This window comes from Mauremys reevesii, linkage group 4, assembly GCF_016161935.1.
Source record: "Mauremys reevesii isolate NIE-2019 linkage group 4, ASM1616193v1, whole genome shotgun sequence".
Lineage (NCBI taxonomy): Eukaryota > Metazoa > Chordata > Testudines > Geoemydidae > Mauremys > Mauremys reevesii.
Genome location: NC_052626.1, coordinates 44,614,552 through 44,633,622, shown reverse-complemented (window position 1 = coordinate 44,633,622; position 19,071 = coordinate 44,614,552). Strand labels below are relative to the sequence as shown.

The following is a 19,071-nucleotide window of genomic DNA, read 5'->3' as shown; positions in this document are numbered from 1 at the left end:
TATTAAACTGTTAGTTCTAAGTATTTTGCCACTTCTGATTGTTTTTATTGTGACTTATATTTAATTATTTTCATGTAGGTGCAAATACTTTTTCTGTGTAAGTATGCAGCTCTTCCTCTCAGACATATAGGTATAGATGTATATTGCTAAATATCTAGTGCCACATATCTTAGGGCAAGATTGAGCTTTAAAAATCTCTAAAAATCCCTACAATAATATGGTATGAAATTTAAGTCAGATGTTAATCTACTAACTGTATGCAGAGGGCTGCCCAATAACTAGAGGAAAGAACAATCTGACCATTATTATGACATCTTCAAGGCTGTAATATATTATTTGACTTTATTGTCCTGAATGTTGCAAGTGAATTTAATGTTCTTGAAATTGGATTCACTAACTGCGATGGCTTGGCGTAAGCAAATTGCAGAGATGTTGGGCAAGCTTTCCCTCTTAGCTCTGCTAATGTACTTGAGTTCTGACCTATATTGTTGGTGTTACTGCAGTGATAATCAGTTGTGCCAATTTGCTACATGTGGAAGTTCTGTGATGTAGAGACCCTGGATCAGGCCACAAAACTCATTTTTCATTTGTCTTTAACATTGATCTTGTGTGAAAAGATCACCTAAAATATTATCACCACCTAATTCCTCACGCAATGTATGTACGTACAATCTAATGGGGAAAGAGTGTTCTTAAGGAATTGCCAGCATTTGTAGGTATTTTCTGTGCCAAAACTACCTGTGGCTAGGCTACAGTTTTTGTAAACTACTGGTATAAGGCACTGCCTAGAGGCAACTCTAATTAATTATTTATTTTAGATTTATATGCACATCCTAAAAATGAGCATCAATATGTATGCTCTAATCACCCCGGACAAAGGTTAAACTTAAGTCCAAATTTAGTTTAGCTAGGCCAGAGAAATGCAGGTTGATTTCTTGTCTCTTTTATGTTATTACACAATTCCACTCCATGACTTTCTTTGATGAATCTTTCTTAATTTGAAAAGAAAATTGCAGAACCTCTGTATCACTATCTTTTATGCATAGTCTAACAGTAATACTAAGAACAGGTAATATCAGATGCATTCCTGCATCAGTTAACACTGTATTTCATTGTTTATAATACTGTCTGTTGCAATAATTAGATATTTCAAAATATGGAATCACCTATATCAGAAGGGCTTGGGTGAGCAAATAAATGATTAAAATAGCTTGTATCTTGTAATTTTTAGAGGTAATTAGAAAATGAGTGTACAGTTTTGGTTTGTATGTTTTTGTGGATTGGGTGTGAATTAATCACAAATATACAGTTCTGGTTTGAATGATTAATTATTCAAATTAGCTCAATTCCTGTTTCATTGTTTTATTTAAATAGCAACAGTTTGAGCAGGTTTTTCTCTTAATAGTCTGAAGTCAGATGTCATTGGAAAAAGCTTTAGTATGTTCAGGGTAATGGAAAAACTGCTTTCAGTACATCCTAGCAAAGATCCTGTTTAAAACGGATGACAGCCCGTCACGTTCAGTAACACATCAGTCATCAGATTTATTCTAATTCTTTAAGCTGAACATTTCATTCAAGCTTGTAGCTTGTCTTGTCAAGCAACCAAGAGCTTCATAGCTTTACCATCGAACATAGAGTTGCACCAGCAGTTCACAAATAAATGCTAAGCTGCACAAATATTGTTTATTTTTTGTAACCTTTTCTTTAGTTAACTACAGTGTTCTTTCATACTATTTCTCCCTGTCTTTGCTGGATTTACCACTAAGGAATTCAATGGGCTTCTTCCTAACCATGTCTGTCTCTGACCCAGGGCCACTGCATACTCAAGGTCACTCATTCTCGGGAGTGCTGTTTTTATTCAGCAGTCTAGACCACCATGGCTATGACATTCCTCCTGCAACCAGGGAGGCAAGGTGAGCAGCCTCTAATGCAACCACCAATCCACCATTGGTGCACAGGTGGCATTTACACAGCCAGCTTCCTTCCTTACGCCCTTCCCTTATCCATTTTAATGTCCTACAGCAGCGATTCTCAAACTGTGGGTTGGGACCCCAAAGCGGGTCACAATCCCATTTTAATGGGGTTGCTAGGGCTGGCTTAGACTTACTGGGGTTTGGGGCTGAATCCCAAGCCCCACCACCTGGGGCTGAAGCCTGAGCGATTCAGCCCTCAGGTCACAGGCCCCTTGGCTGGGACTGAAGCCCTTGCGCTTTGGCTTTGACCCCTTCCCTGTCCAGGGCAGTGGGGCTCAGGCTTTGGTCCCCCCTCCTGGGGTCGTGTAGTCATTTTTGTTGTCAGAAGGGGGTCACGACGCAATGAAGTTTGAGAACCTCTGCCCTACAGAATGCTGCCTGAGCAATACTTGTCCAGTTTCATGACACACACCGTTGCAGCCGAGCCAGATCTGTTCTTCATTTTTATTTACTCAAGGTTTTTTTGTGTTTTTGTCCATGCTGTTTGCGGATGTTCTATGACATCAGCACTGTATTTTTGTGTGATCGAAGGGTGTGCCTGAATGGGGCTAAAGTTCAAGCTTCTTGCCTTCACTTTTAAGGCTCTACTCAGCTCTGCCTTAGCCTACCTTCCCTCTTCCAAGTCTTTCTTCTAATGTCTCTTTTTTGTTGTCTCCTCCGGCTATGGGCTTTGCACTTTCTTTTATGCTAACTTTTATGCCTCAAACTTCCCTTTACGACGTACTCACTAAGGACTGGATCCTTTAGGGTGCTGAGAAATCATGTCAGGATTCTGAACACCCCCAGCTTCCACTGAAGTTAGTGGGAGTAGAATGTATTTGGCATATTGAGTCAATCGCCAACTGACTCCCCTCCCCTTTCCTCTTCCATATTGTTTTTTTTAACAATACTTCTTTGGTAAAGCCTTCCAATGGTGGATTTTTCACACTGATCGTGCCAATGCCACCCATGTACCTCAGGTGTTAACCACTGTTAATGCCTGAGCTAAACTGTAAGCTTCTTGGACAAGTACCATGCCTCCTCTGATGAATGCTGTGTACATGTAGAGTCCTACATATAATTATGTAATGATAACATGTATACACAGTCACGTAATACAAGTTTGAAAAGGGCCATGACATTTTTGCAAAAACTGGGAGGGGGGAAATTAACAAGATTGGCAATTTTTTGTCAAAAAAAAATGGAAAAAAGACATTTTTTACATCATTAAAGGTTCATTTTACTAGCTTCTGATGAAAATATTTTATTTAGAAATATGTAGAGAAAATTTGGAAGAAATATAAACTCTCATGCTTCAGGACATAAGTCAGCCACTAATTGAGAGGGAAGAAACTTTTGTTGGCAGCTTATTTCATAGTGCTCTATTTTGGTATTTCATGTATCTGTACCTTCCTCAGAAGCATCTGATACTGGCTGTTGTCAGAGGCAATATACTAGACAGGGGAGGCAGTATTCCCTAGTGGATGGAGCACTGGACTGGGATTCAGCAGATCTAGGTTCTATTCCTGGCTCTGGCTCCGCCACTTGCTTGCTGGGTGATATTGGGCAAGTTATTGTCTCACTTTCCTGACCTGTAAAATGGGGATGCATGATACTCACCTCCCTTTGGAGCACTGGCTAATCTTATGTTCCTAATTGGGGAAACTTCTAAAAGCAAGGAAATCAATCAAAGCCAGTTTCTCTCCTTAATTCAGTTTGCTGTAGGCAGATGTTGAAGTACACACAGTATTCGGATTATTGACATGCAGCACTACAAAGTCATCTTTACTCTGATTTTTCCTTTACAATGAAGTCCTTTTATTTCTTGATACTGTATATTTTGGTTTGCTAGATTGGAAATGTATTTTTTTAACAGGCTTATTCCTTGAACAGGTATTCTGGAAGAGTACGTTGTACATGGCTAAAAATCAACTGTGGGGTTGAAGCCCTAGATAAAGTAAAGCCTATGTATATAAAAAATGATTGTTAAAATGTCAGGATAATGAAAAGTCAGAAAATAAATTATAGCTGTTATTAATTTTGAATTGTATTCAAATACAGAAATGTGTAGCATAGACAAAAGCTGATTACAGAGAGATAAAATTCAATTTTACTCTAGGATAATTGTTTTATGTATTTTACATTTATTTATAAGATTAGATAAAGTCTTGGAATTCTCAATATAAATCACAGTATGGTCCTGATGAATGCCAAGGTCAGTAGATAGAAGCACTTTCATTTGCAAAATACATTTCTTTTGTTGGAAATATAAAGTGAATAAAATGAGATTGAAATACATTGCCCTTGTTATTATATACACTCCACATTCATTATAATGTTACAGAGTCAGGTATTTTCAGTGTTATAAGGGAGTGGAGATGTATTAATGCCCCTAGTGTCATCCCACATATTATTTGTAGCCAAAAATAAAGTATCTTTATTAAAAAGAGATTAATGTAAATTTTGCTGCAGCTAAGGCTGTGGGGGGACACTCGGCCAGGACCACCTAGCGGAAATCAAATAGGCTACTTGTACAGGGTCAGTCAGGATCAGAGACTGCTGTTGACTGGACTAAATCTAGTATGGGCAGGTGCAGCCTCTGATTTAAGCCTTTGCTGCTGTAAATATATCACAACCTTTCTTACAGAGAGGGTAGCATTGCTAATTACAAGTTTGAGTTTTGGGAGAATATCATCTCTCTCACCATACACCAGATTTGAAGTTGCAATACAACTACTACTCTTTGGAAATAGTTCAAGTGAACCAAATTCTGCCAAAAAAAAAAAAATTATAAGCAGTTGATGCCAGAAGACAATAGCATCAGGTAGGCTTCCTGAAAACTAAATCTGATCACCTGTAATTTATGTATTCCCTTCAATAATAGTTACATACTCGTTAATATTTTTAAAGTGTTCCTGTATACTGCTACTGTACCTCTTTAATAAATCCCTTTTATATATACCATTGCCATAGTCTCAGCCTTCTTTACAAGTTGCCAAATTAACATTACCTGGAGGCAGACAGCTCTGTGAAGTTGTCTATCAGCATAGCTCAGTGAACATCATTTTACGATGAGTGTGATTTCAGGTAACACACGTGGCACGTAAGCACAGGTTCTTGGGAAATGATCCTTTGTCTTTATTTTGTCAAAAATTGGAGAGAGACATGTTGGTTCACATTCTACTTGTAAATACGTAAGCAGCTGGATTACATGTTTTGCTGTGGCATTTTGGTAAATTACTTTTAACTAAAAAATGAAAAAAAAAAACCTTTATACTTCATAGTGATGTATTTCTTTCTTGATAAATATAGAACAACTATTGAGAATGACAAAAGTTTGTGCCATCTTTTTGGTAGAAGCAATGATATGAGGGGGTTCACAGGAACTCACAAAGAACCTTTATTAATAGATCTCACCTGTAAGCCGGGTAAAAGAGAATCAGTTGAGTCTGATAGAGAGAGCCTTGGAAACATAAACCAGTGCAAACTGATGGCTAAGATTGAAAAGAATTTGCAGCTCTGCTCTACTTCTGCAGCAGGAAGCTGTGGGAACTAAAGATCCCCTCTGCATGTACCATTTTTGTCAAAGAAGGCAGTTAAGTTTGAGCTAGATTCCAGAGTCACCTCTCTCACCCTCCGCACAGTCCTTGGGTTGGCCCTGTGCACAATAGTGTGACAGTCGTGGACTGAAATAGCTTACATTTGTGGGGTAGACAGCAAAAATTGCTTTGCAACGCTAAGGCTGGCTCAGCCTGTGAAAATATAAAGCATTTAATACTTCTGTGATTGCAACAGTTGCTGCAAATGTAACTTTTCTTCAATCCCTGTCTGGTACCTCTAGGAATGAATTAAGGATATTCAATCATATAATTCTGCTGAGTACTGCCCTTCCACTGCCCCTCTCACACTGCATAGCCAGCAAGAGGAGAGGAGATGGAACAAAGTCTGCACTGCACTAAATGGGTGTGTCCCATAACCACTGCAGCCCACTTTACTTTCCACTGTTCAGGCCCAGCCTGGACTTTTATGATACTGGAAGGATACTTATGATACTGAAGTCCTGTCTTCTCCCCTTCCATACCAGATAGCAGAGACCCTTTCACCTGTCACCACGTGAGCTGGGGTAGTGCCTCAGTAAGTCAGTGGAACCCACTTAACATTTGGCAGTAGGACCCACACATAGTAATGGGGTGGGATGTTCCAGCAAATACGGACAGCTTATCACATACCTTCTTTTCCTCTGCCATACCCCATATCACAGCTATCTCCATATTCTAAACCTCAGGGAAAGGATGAATTTGGATTAAGTAAGTTGGGAAAGGCCACCTACCTGCTTGATTTCTGAGGCTAGTTTACTGTATATTAGGGCTGTCAAGCAATTAAAAAAATTTAATTGTGATTGTGGAATTTAAAAAATTAATTGTGATTAATTGCACTGTTAAATAATAAGAGAATACCATTTATTAAAATATTTTTGGATGTTTTCTACATTTTAAAATATATTGATTTTTCAATTACAACACAGAATACAAAGTGTACTCACTTTATATTTATATTTTTGATTAAAAGTATTTGCACTGTAAAAAAACAAAAGAAATAGTATTTTTCAATTCACCTAATACAAGTACTGTAGTGCAATCTCTTTATCATGAAAGTCGAACTTACAAATGTAGAATTATGTACAAAAAAACTGCATTCAAAAATAAAACAATGTAAAACTTTAGAGCCTACAGGTCCACTCAGTACTACTTCTTGTTCAGACAATCGCTCAGACAAACAAGTTTGTTTACATTTTCAGGAGATAATGCTTCCTCATTTTTGTTTACAGTGTCACCTGAAAGTGAGAACAGGCGTTCTCGTGGCACTGTTGTAGCCGGTGTTGCAAAATATTTACATGCCAGATGCGCTAAAGATTCATATGTCCCTTCATTCTTCATCCACCATTCCAGAGGACGTGTCCATGCTGATGATGGATTCTGCTCGATAACGATCCAAAGTAGTGCGGACCAACACATGTTCATTTTCGTTTTCTGAGTCAGATGCCACCAGCAGAAGTGGTTCGGGTTCTGTAGTTTCCACATCGGAGTGTTGCTCTTTTAAGACTTTCTGAAAGCATGCTCCATACCTTGTCTCTCTCAGATTTTGGAAGGCACTTCAGATTCTTAAACCTCGGATCGAGTGCTGTAGCTATCTTTAGAAATCTCACATTTGTATCTTCTTTGCATTTTGACAAATCTGCAGTGAAAGTGTTCTTAAAATGAACATGTGCTGAGTCATCATCCAAGACTATGTAACATGAAATATATGACAGAATGCAGGTAAAATAGATCCGGAGACATACGTTTTGTAATAAAAAATAATAATATAAAGTGAGAAGTGGACACTTTGTATTCTGTGTTGTAATTTAAATCAATATATTTGAAAATGTAGAAAAACATCCAAAAATATTTAATAAATTTAAATTGGTATTCTGTTGTTTAACAATGCGATTAAAATTGTGATTAATTTTTTAAATCATGATTAATTTTTTCAGTTAATCGCTTGAGTTAACTGCGATTAATCGACAGCTCTACTGTATATATAATTAATTTGTTTCAATTTAAATACAGAAAAGTCCTCTCCAAAGTCCTATATTCCCTGGCAGTTTTTGAAAATCACAATCCACACAGCAGCATAACATAAACCTAAACACAACAAAATCAAATGCACTAGTCAGTAATTTTAAATTTGCATAGTATACTTCATCTCCCTCCAAAGCCCCACCATGCTCATATGCCCAGTCCTACCCAAAAGTCTTAGCAAATGGATGGTCTTTGCGGTAAGCACTGATGAGAGAGACCTTTGAACTATTTCACACTGAGGAAGAGACAAATTCCAGAGTCATCACTGAGAATGCCATGCTGGCAACTGTCTTTCTTTTAGAACAAGCTGGAGTGCTTGTGCACCTGAGTTGATTATAACAATGGCAGTATGCCCTAGAGAGAGATGCTGTCCCTAGGTAACTAGAACCCAAGCAGGCTGTCATATTTTACACCAGCTTGTAAGAAGGTTACAACTACAGTTGATATTTTTAATTTTGAAATTTCAACAAAATCTGGCGGGGGGGAGAGAGGAGAAATGAGGCAGAAACTTGAAAAAAAAATTCCTCTGTTTCTCAACCAGCTCCAATCACAATCCCCTAACCTTCCACAAAACTAATCTGGTCCACTTTCTAATATGGTCATCTAAAAGCTACTGGGGATTTAAATATCCCTGCTCTTTATCCTCCACTCCCTTTTATGTTGTGAACTCATTGAACTAGGGTGACCAGACAGCAAGTGTGAAAAATCAGGATGGAGGTGGGGGTGTAATAGGAGCCAAAATAAGAAAAAGACCCAAAAATTGGGACATCTGGTCACTCTACATGCAACTACTGGTGGAAGAGCAACTTCAATGAAAGGGGCAGACGTATCTCTGCCATATCCTCCTGCTGCTTCCCTCAACCTAGCATCTTTGCCTCAGTTTTGTCTGGTCAGCTTTGGCTACTTTGGCCCTCATCCATGCCCCAGCCCCAACCAGTTCTAGCCCAGGATGCTTGACTGAGTTGTCTGGTTCATGCCTTTGTAAGCTCTCTGGTTCCGCACTTCTAGCTTGCTGGGATGATGAGAAAGCACAGCCCTCTATAATAATTACTGGCTCAGAGCCTCTCTTGTTTTCTGGACTGATGTCAAGGAATGAGCTTCTGTGAGGTCAGTGAAGCCACATCTAGCTTGCTTGGCAGAAGTCAGGAAATGGTGACTGTGAGACCTGTGGCTCGGCAACTCTAGCATGCAGATCTGATGTCTACATGCAGACCTCTGTGAAGTTTACTAGCAGAGCGGCCACAGCTTGCTGCACTGGGTTAAAGATATAGGCCTTGGTGGGGGTCCACTGGTTCAGCTCTTTTAGGTAGCTGGTCTGATGTCAAGGCAGGAAGAGTCTTGCTCACCTGGGACCTGTAGCTTGTTGGTCTGCCATCAGGGGACAGGCTTCTGTGAGCTCTTGGCTGAGGATCTCTAATTTGCTGTGTACATTTCAAGGTTCAGGTTTCTTTCAAGTGTCTGAGGCAGCTCAACAGCTGTAGAGAGTGGTGTGATGTCAATACAGGGGCCTCTGTGATGTCACTAGCTCAGGAGTTTTAGCATGCTGAGCTGATGTTACAGTTCAGGCCTCTGTGATGTTTGTGGCTCAAAAAGTCTTGCTTGCTTAGATGACACAAATGCACAGACTTTGGTGGTGTTGCTGAGCCAGCAACCTCATCACCTTGCTGGATTGTTGGGCAAATGCAGTTCTGTGTGATTACTGGGTCAGCACCACACTTCCATGGTATAGTGGAATTTCCTTCATCATCAGGATCTCAAAAGAGAGTTTCTGTGATGGAATGCAGTTGCTTTAAGGCCACCCTGGGATAGATTTTATCCACTGCACCAGCCTCTTGATGCCACTGTGGCAGCAAAAAGAGGGATGGAATAGCCTCCTGGAGATTTCTTCCAGTGCAGGGGTTGCCATGGGGGTTTATTGGGATGGAAAAGGGAGTGGAGACCACTCTGGTTATTCTGGGCTGCAGAGCAGCCACCGAGCAGTCATATAAAGGTGTTGTAAGTTTGTTTGCTGTCCTAGAACTAGGGTAGCACTGAAGTGACTTGAAACCAATTTTATCTTCCTGCCCGCTTCTTGCTGGGGCTCCAACTTCTGTGCTTTGCAGTGACAGCCAAAGACATTGTGGAGTGTAACAGTTTTTGTCTCATTGCACTGAAGGTGACTGCTGTGTGGGTGTACTAGGTAACACTAATTAAAATACAGTTTCGCCTTGAAATGTAATTTTGTTCCTTCGCTTTGCTATCCTATGCTAGGCTAATATTTGTCTCTAGGCTGTTTTCCAAGATTTGAAGTGGAATTACAGTAAGTGAAGGTTACAAAATATTAGGAACATTTTTTAATTCTGTTCATATTTTGAAAGTATCTATTTCACGTTCCAAAAAAAAGTTGTTGTGTGTAAAATGTTCCTGGTAAACATTCACTTTTTTTCATATGTAACTTTAGATGTGGGTTTCACAACTAGACCACAAAATGATGATTGAATATTTAGTAGGAAATTTTACTTGATGCTAAGGGAGCCATCGTGACTTTGCCTGCTGGTACTTGTTTTTTTGTTTGATATTATACAGTTGGAAATCATATATCTTAACTGCTTAAAGAAATGGAAGGATTTATCTACACTTTCACTCTTTATATGAAAGTTTTAAAAATTACATGAATTTTTCTCTCACTAGTATCCAGCAATAATATTGCCATCCCACCCATTCAGAGGGATGAATGAAAGTTAAAGAACTTGTCTACAGATCTGCAGTTTTAAAATTCCACTTGTACTATAGAAAAAGATTCTCTGTTTTACAGGAATTCAAAGCTACCCATTGTAATTCACCTTGTATTAAAAAAGTGGCATTTTTGTAAAGACAGTATCATTTGTTTGGGTTGTTAATTGGGCTCCATTCAAACATGCTTTCAATCTTAGCTGTGTGTTGAGTTTTTATTGTTTGTGATCCTCTGAAATGTTTTCAAGCTCATTCATAAAACCAATGCAGCAGTTTTCTTCTAATTGAAGAAATAGGGTGTGTGTAATATGTAACTGATGCATCTAGCAGTGGGCATCTGTGAGCAGGTGCCTTGCTCAACCTACTATAAAACAAAATTCTGACATTGCGTAGTATCAAAAGCTTACCCATTTCCTCTGACTTGGCTGTATGTTTTAGTAAATTTCTTTGTTAACAAAATTCAGCTCAAGACTTCTCCCCAGGCTTGGCTATTCCTGGAGTGCCTACATCAGGAATGCTCAGCCCAGGAAAAGATCCTCTTTCTGATAGCCACTCTCCTCTTCCTTACATTTACTTCAGTAATAAGCCACTTGCTTCAGTGAGGAAACTGAGCTCGCTTAACCCTTTTCCAGTAGGATCATCTTCTGACAGGGTGAAGCATTTTAGGTAAAAATTGCCTGCTTGTTACAGTGTCCTCCATTCTCAAGCCAGCCTGCTGAGCAGGTTCACAATCTGGGAGTTCAGCAAAGAATACTATTTTTGTAGATAGCCAAAGAAAGGGCATTGGCATATTTTCTTAAAAGGCTAAACCACTTATTAGATGATACTGTCCTCAAAGTCCTGAAGAAATTCAAAGAATGGGGCTAAGATCCATAACAACAGCTTGGATGGCCTTACACATATCCACAGATCTTCTCTCAGACAATTCAAGTTCCTTTGCTTTAAGGTTTACTTTTTGATAATCAGATAAGATTTGTGCTAACAGCTTGACAGTTTGGTTCAAGAAAGTGAAACTTTTTAAAGAAATGTTGACTCCCTGGATAAGTGATTTAAGAAGTTATCTCCCTGCTTCCCCTCCTCCAGTTTTATTGTGAACTTAGGGTGTGTGGGTTGATCTGGAAGTCTTTCATCATGCTAAGACTTGTCCTTGCATCTATTTGAGACCATTATTGATGAATGTTGTATATAGTCTCTTGTGCTTCTTCAGGATGGTTGGTAATATCAAACCTAGAGTCCAGCAGACACTGACAGTGCAAAATAGCAATATGTTTCATAAGTATTTGGCTTGTAAGCTAGGCATTTCTGTCCTATAAGGTAATATTTCTAGTGCTGTAGGCCTGTTTTTTAGAGATACTGAGCAAAGGGAGTGGTGGATGCACAAAACCTCTGAAAAACAGGCTCCTAATGACTGACAAGGTTCAGCAAGACTACTCACATGAATAAATAATCCTCAGCATGAGTGAGGGTTTCAGAATTGTGAGCTGAGCAAGGATCTATGTGTAGGTGGAGAATAAGCACATGTGCAGCTCTCTCCTCCCCAAGAATGTATTCCTGCTCTATGAAGAGTAATTGTGTGAAGGTGCTTTGATACTGATTTAGTAGTCCAAATCCTCAATCCATCAATACTTAATTTCTCCCTTTCCCCATGATACCTAGGGTGTTGCTAGTGAAAACATATTATTGTAGCTTGATGAAAAGGACAATCTCTATTTGTAAACTGGGCTTCTATGATTAATCAATACACAGTTTGCTAAGCTGACACTATAGTTACAGGATAGAAGAGATTGTCCAACTTCTCTTTTCTAGATAAATTTCAAGTAGAGAATCTTGCTGAAACAAGCTAGGTTGTCCATGTCTCAACAAGAAAAATGTTTGCTTCTGTTTGACTATTTGCCATAACATATTGGTAGCAAAAACCTATTTTGTTTGGGTTTGAGGATCTGAACCATAGATAGAAATTTCTCTGCCAATGGTGTAAGCTAGGGATCGGCAACTTTTGCCATGCGGCCTATCAGGGAAATCTGCTGGCGGGCCGGAACAGTTTGTTTACCTGCAGTGTCCACAGGTTCAGCCGATCACAGCTCCCACTGGCTGTGGGAAGCGGCAGCCAGCACATCCCTTGGCCCGTGCCACTTCACGCAGCCCCCACTGGCTGGGAGCAGCCAACCACGGCCAGTGGGACTGTGTTTAGCCGAACCTGCAGACGCTGCAGGTAAACAAACTGTCCCGGCCCACCAGTGGCTTTCCCTGACGGGCCACGTGCCAAAGGTTGCCAATCCCTGGTGTAACCTAAAACTTATCTGTACTCCACCCTCAGGTAAATGACCTCAGAAGAATACTTTAAGGTTTTTTTATTCATTATGTGTGAATCATGATTTTCTATTCACATTTCTGGCCCAGGAAATATGCTTGTCATATGTGTGTCATATGCACCATATAAAGGCTTGCAATTGATCTTTATTCAAGTCACAATAAAGGAATGTTTTAACAAAGCAGGTCTGTTCAGCTTCTTCATGACCTAGGTTGTATAACTTTATAAATGATAGAAGGATCATGTAACTAGAATGTTCCATTTATTCACACTATGTATTGCAAATAAGATTTAAATAATATAATTTAATTGAGGATAAAAAGAAAATACAGAAATCATGAGATGAATAAATAGTTCTCTGGTGCTGGTAATGTCACCAATAGTTACAGTTGCCCACTGGTTCACATTATAAGACTCTACTCAGTTGCTTATAACTCTGACAAACGCTAACAATTTAGGCTGAAATTTTCCATGCTGGTTGTCTGCCTCCAGTAGATGTTTTTTTAAAAAAAAAAAAAAAACCTTCAGCTGAAAAGGTGTATCTTTTTCCAAGTACAAGATTAGGGAAAAATCCATTGTTTTGCACGTTAAAAAAATGATTACACCTATTTCATTGAGAAGTTCTAGCACCTTCATATTTTTCAGCAGGGGTTGAAATTTGGCACAGAGATCACTCTAGTCTTCAGGATGCACCTCTTGCTGTCCCTGTGAAAGTCTTCCTAAATTTGGTCAAGTTATAAGCCTTTGAAAAAAAATCTCAGTTCACACATGCTCAGAAGAGGCTTGTTTGAGTTTCGCAGCTAAATTATCTGAAGATTCCTTCTGCACTGAGCATGCTCCATTTTAGGACTGCAGGGGATGAGCATGGCTTTCCCTGCAATTGCTCCTCTCATCTCCCAGGTACTGGAAATGAGAAATGAGGTAGATTCTCTTTTCTTTGCTCTCTATTCCCCTTCCTGGTGCCCTGGCATTAGGGACAAAGAAGACGACACACTAGAATGCAGAGAGGTGAGAAATGGGTAGAGACTAGGGGGTTGTAGAAGCTGAGGGTGTGGGAGCAGCAGAGAAGGGACAGGAGCTGGTGGATTGGAGCAGAGGCGGTTTGGTGGGGCACTATAGCTGGGGGGAAGAGGGGGCAAGAACCAAGGGATGGGGCTTGGATATGAGCAGAAGGGGAAGGGGTTACAGAGCCAAGGGACAGTTAGAGGCAGAATGGTCTATAACCACTAGAGAACACTCCCCTGTAAAGCCTGAATCCAGGAGTCCTTTGTCTCTCCATTTGTCTGTTATCAGCAAATACCGGTGAAACCCACTCGCAAAGTGTATGTCTCATCCTGTTTTAGTTTGCATTATAGAGAATAACAGCCTACTACTGCTGCTGGTTAATCTAACTGCATAGTTGAGGTCTATGCTGTAGAAATGAATGAAGAACAGTGTTGATCATCTGATGATCAATATGATTTATGATGATTTTAATTTTTTTTTTTTTTTTTATTTTGTTCAAATCACTGTTTTGTTTTTCTCAAAATAAAATGTCCAGTTCAAGTCATCCAAAAGCACTCCAAAAGAAATTAAACCAAGAATTAACCCCCTGCCTTATTATTCAGTGAATGAGTAGTCATTCATGATACAATTCTGGTTCATTCCCAGAGCACTGAGGCAGGGGTCCTGTGGAAAAAAATGTATGTGATCATTTAATTAATAATATATCATAATGCTCATAATATGCAAGGGGTGCCGATTAATGTTGCAGGGCAGGCACTTCCTGGCACTCCCTGCTTGACTCTTTGTATCTTAATGTTCTTTTAGTGCATTTTTATGTAGTAGGAAAGTATATAGACAAAGTATTGGGCTGAGAGGGTGGAAAGTAGAACTTCATTATGTACCAACATGTTGCCAACTGCTGCCTTCATGCACTGCACTGACTGACCTTTTCTTTTTTTTGTTTTTTTAAAAAATACAATCACTGAGGTGAGTTTTTTTTTTGGTGGCAATGATGGTGATTTCCAGATTCAGGTTTTTTTTTTTCATTTTATTTTCAGCAAGAAATTCAGCCTTGAAAAAAGACATCTGATATATTTCCAGGTTTAACCCTACTAAAGGCAGGGTGTGTGAAATTGCAAAATGTTGTGGGGTCTTTTTAAAAAAAATTCTTCTGTACACAGTCTGAAAAAGAGATACCCCTACCATATGTGTATCTCATATACGGTGTGTTTGATATTCCTTTAAGTTAATATATATGTAAATAATATTGGCATGAAAATTTACAAGCCCAGCCAAATATTTATTCACCTACCCTATACTGGCAGAAAGACTCTAACATTTTCTTTGACTATCAAAAAAGTGTTGCTTGCAAGTGGTGAGTAAGATTGTGCTAGGCTGGTGTCTGTATGACTATAATATTATTATAAAAAGTGCAATGCAGGTCTTGAAAAACTTTTTAAAAACCTACTATCCAGGAGAGAGAGGGTATGTTTACACTGCAGTTAGGCATCCATGGCTGGCCTGTGCCAGCTGACTTGGGCTTGGGCTAACAGGCTATTTAATTGTGGTGTAGATGTTTGGGCTCAGGCTGCAGCTGAAACTCTGGGACCCTCCCACCTGCAGTGTCTAGAGCCTGGCCTCCTGCCCAAGCCCAAATGCCTGCACTACAGTTAAACGGCCCTTAGCCTGAGTCAGGTGGCATGGTCCAGCTGCTGGTTTTTAATTGCAGTGTAGACACACCCAGAGAGGTCAGTGGCCTCACCGAGAGGTCCAGCAGAAATGCCCTGGTGATAAGCCCAGCCCCTTGCCTTTCACAGCTGGATGTTGGGATTTCTATCAAGGTATTGTCTCTGGGCCCTGACCAGTGGGGAAGGAGGAGGTGTGATAGTTCTCAGGATAGCCAGGACTGAGAATCACCTTGCTACTCCCTGCCTCCAGCATGAGAGAGTCTTGCTTTGTGTTTAACTGGGTGTCAGCTCCCTGATACCACCAGCCTATTAGCCACTCAAGCACAATTCATGGGAGATTCTTCTTTTGTATTGGCTTCTGGGGAGTAGATGTAAACCTGAAGTTTCACCTCACCTTTTGCGGTTGCTGCTGTGGGACAACTCATGGCAATATGCATTTTCAGGGTTTGGTCCTTTTGATTTTCATCGTCCATTTACATTCTGAACACTGTTTTCATCATATTTAATTCCTGAAGAGATCCAGCACTTATCTGCTGTTTTCATTAGGCTCTAGCTTGCTTTAAAATACCTTATTCTCCTGGGATGGTCCCAGACAGCCCCCCCCCCCCCCTCAGGTGTTCTTATCTAAGTACTTTTCCCCTTTTCCTGTTAGCTCTCTTTAGTGGTATGTATAGTCTGTGAGGACATCTGTGTTTCATTTACAAAAACACTAGTCTGCTTATCATAGCTAAATAAGCAACAGCACATGATAGGGCATGTGTTATACCCTTTGCCTTAGGTGTGATATAAGGCACAAGGCTAATGTAGCGTGTTTTCAACACCTGTGAAGTGTTGTTAATGGAGTATAACACACAGACTCTGAAATGCATTATGCTTTTCATAGCTTTGTTTTTTCTTGCCAATTTTAAAATGTTGGGCTATTTTTGTAGTGGGTGGGGGAAGCATTTACTTGCTGGATGTGTTTACAGTACTTATCAAGCATCTTAAATTGAGGAGAGGAGCCCAATAATTGCTATTGAAGCTTTACAGATCTGCAGACAAACGTATGCTTTCACTTACACCAGTGCACTCCTATTGGTGTCAGTGAGTCAGAAGTAGCGTGTAAGCAGGGGAAGAATTTGGCACTTAAGTCTCTGGATTTTTTTTTCCCTCAAGCATTTAGTTTAGAATATGATGTCCAAGTTAATTCTCCTCACAAAGCCAGTCCAGTTCAGAGGTAGTGTCTTTTTTTATGTGCCTGCTCCTCATTCTCTCTATAGATTTCTAATTATTGATTTAACTCCGGTGTGGCTGGCCTTTATAAGTGTAGTATGCAGGGGGCGGCTCTAGGCATTTTGCCGCCCCAAGCACGGCAGGTAGGCTGCCTTCGGTGGCTTGCCTGCGGAGGGTCCGCTGGTCCCGCGGCTTCGGCGGACCTCCCACAGATGGCGACCGGCAGAGCGCCCCCCGTGGCTTGCCGCCCCAAGCACGCGCTTGGCGTGCTGGGGCTTGGAGCCGCCCCTGGTAGTATGCCACACAGGGCCGGTGCAAGGATGTTTCATGCCCTAGGTGAAACTTCCACCTTGCGCTTGAAGCACCCCCTCCCCCCCACGGAAGCTCCCCACTTCCGCCCTGAGACGCCTGCCCTGCAGCAGCTCCCCACCTTCTGCCCTGAGGCACCCCGCCCCAGCTCACCCCTGCTCTGCCTCCACCCCGAGCACGCCATCGCTTAGGCGCCGCAAGCCTGGGAGGCAGGAGAAGTGAAGCAGCTCACCCCTGCCCAGCCTCCTCCCCGAGCACGCCATCGCTGCTTCACTTCTCCCACCTCCCAGGCTTGCGGCGCCAATCAGCTTAGGCGCTGCAAGCCTGGGAGGCGGGAGAAGTGAAGCAGCCACGGCGTGCTCGGGGAGGAGGCTGGGCAGGGGTGAGCTGGGGCAGGGAGTTCCCCTGCATGCCGCCCCCCCCTTACTTGCTGCAGGTGGCCCTCCCTGCGCTCCCCTTCCCCAGCTCCCTCCGCCTAAATGCCGGCGGCGACCAGGGTGGCCGAAGATCCGGCCGCCGCGGTCACTGCCGAAGAAAATGCCGCCCCCCAAATCCTAGCGCCCTAAGCGACTGCCTAGGTCGCCTAAATGGTTGCACTGGTCCTGATGCCACAGAAATGGAGAGAATCAGCCATTCTGGATTTGTCAACTGCACATCCAACAGTTTATGATAAAAAAGGAAATGCATTCTTATTTGGAAAACTACCTGTCAGGCACATGAGAAATACTGTTGTGCTGATTGTAAGGGATGCAAAAGGATTTCCAGCTTTTCTGTTCTATGTCTAGAATGGATTGAGTACATGTAACAGGACTGTATGTGTTTACAGTTAGTGGCAATATAGTTAGGGTTGCCAACTTTCTACTCACACAAAATCAAACACCCTTGCCACACCCACCCCTCCTCTGAAGCCCCACCCCTGCCCACCCCTTCTCCAAGGCCCCACCCCCGCTCACTACATCCCTCCTTCCTCTGTCCCTCACTCGCCCCACCCTCACTCGCTCATTTTCACTGGGCTGGGGCAGGAGGTTGGGGTGTGGGAGGGGGTGCGGGCTCTGGGGTTGGGGCCAGAAATGAGGAGTGCAGGGTGTGGGAGGGGGCTCCAGGCTGGGGGGTGGAGCTGAGGGGTTCGGAGAATGGGAGGGGGCTCTGGGCTGAGGCAGGGAGTTGGGGTGTCGGAGGGGGAATGGGCTCTGGGCTGGCTGAAACGATAGCTTTGAGAATTTTCAACTACCCATCTTCATCTCAAGGGGTGTTTTGCATTGAAGCCTAATGATGGCCATTTAGATGCTAAAATGGACTATTTCATGCTTGATCAAAGCAGGTTATGACTTCAGCAGTGGTTTTCCACACTGCCCTGGCATGGATGATTTGGGGGTTTATCCAAGCTCAGATGCCAGGAAGCTCTTTGGGCTAATACTTAGCCAGATTGGAAATGTGGAGAATGGAGATGATGAGGCCTAGCAGGAAAAATATACTTGAGGGGGAAAGTATAGGGAGAGAGAAGATGGAATTTAAAGTAGGGGGAAAGCGTGAAAGGAAACAGCACAGACACCTCTTTCAAAACCTCAGGACAGTGCTTGTTTTTTTGTTTGTTTGTTTTTTTGTCGGGGCAGGATGCAAGGGTGAGGACATGAAGGGTGTGGAGCACAAGCATGTACAGATGTTTTCATGGCGCAGTCTGGAACTGAACCAGCTGCAACTCTTGCAGCCGGCTCACGGTAAAAGGGTGGGATGGCCTGTCTGGTCTACGGGGCAGGGACCCGATGAAAAGGTCTGGAGGGCCTGGGGTGGAGAGTGGGCGGGGCGTGCCCTCTCGCAGGACCCGGTCGAGGAAGACCCAACCAGTGGGCGGTAAAGTGGCCCTCACCTCCTGAAGTATGCGCCGGGGAGTACAAGGTCTGGAGAGCCCCATGCGCTGAGCGAGCATCAGAGGATCCAGCCAGTCTCCCTGGTCGTAGTCCAGGAGGTCTCCGACTCTGGTTTGGAGGCCGGGGGAGAGAGGAGCAAAGAACAGAAGACAAAGTGAAAAAAAGAAACGAAATAGGAAACAAAAGAAAATTCAGGAAAAGGAGGGCAGAACATATGGACAGAAGGGGATTAATAAATAAAGGTGCAAATGGAGTTTGTTATGGGGGTTAGAGGGCAGGAAGGAGACAGAGCAAGTTTATTGTGTATAGGATATTTTTAAAAAATGCTTCTCCCACCCCACCTAAAAAAAACCTACTAGAGCACTGATTTTAATATATCAATAAAATAGTAAAACAGTTCTACTGTATGTAAAT

The 19,071-nt window shown here is 41.9% G+C and overlaps 2 protein-coding genes across 17 annotated transcripts in view; one reads left to right on the top strand and one right to left on the bottom strand.

Annotated features, from left to right (window-relative positions):
• SLC25A21 (solute carrier family 25 member 21) overlaps positions 1-9,133 on the bottom strand; it is a 396,958-nt gene extending 387,825 nt beyond the window's left edge. For 2 of the 5 annotated variants that reach the window (XM_039535486.1, XM_039535487.1), the window contains exons 1-2: positions 8,920-9,133; positions 4,963-5,088 (exon numbers count right to left, since the gene is read on the bottom strand). The gene's annotated coding sequence lies outside the window, so the exon portion shown is untranslated. The remainder of the gene's footprint in view (positions 1-4,962; positions 5,089-8,919) is intronic. The other 3 variants (XM_039535488.1, XM_039535489.1, XM_039535490.1) reach the window with 2 other exon arrangements.
• The window catches only part of MIPOL1 (mirror-image polydactyly 1), a 292,792-nt gene that overhangs the window by 27,150 nt on the left and 246,571 nt on the right, over positions 1-19,071 (top strand). Inside the window, exon 1 of one of the 12 annotated variants that reach the window (XM_039535473.1) lies at positions 9,733-9,752. The exons of 10 other annotated variants lie outside the window; for them this stretch is intronic. The gene's annotated coding sequence lies outside the window, so the exon portion shown is untranslated. Of the gene's footprint in view, positions 1-9,732; positions 9,753-13,583; positions 13,605-19,071 lie in introns of those variants that run through there. One more of the 12 variants, XM_039535480.1, reaches the window with a different exon arrangement.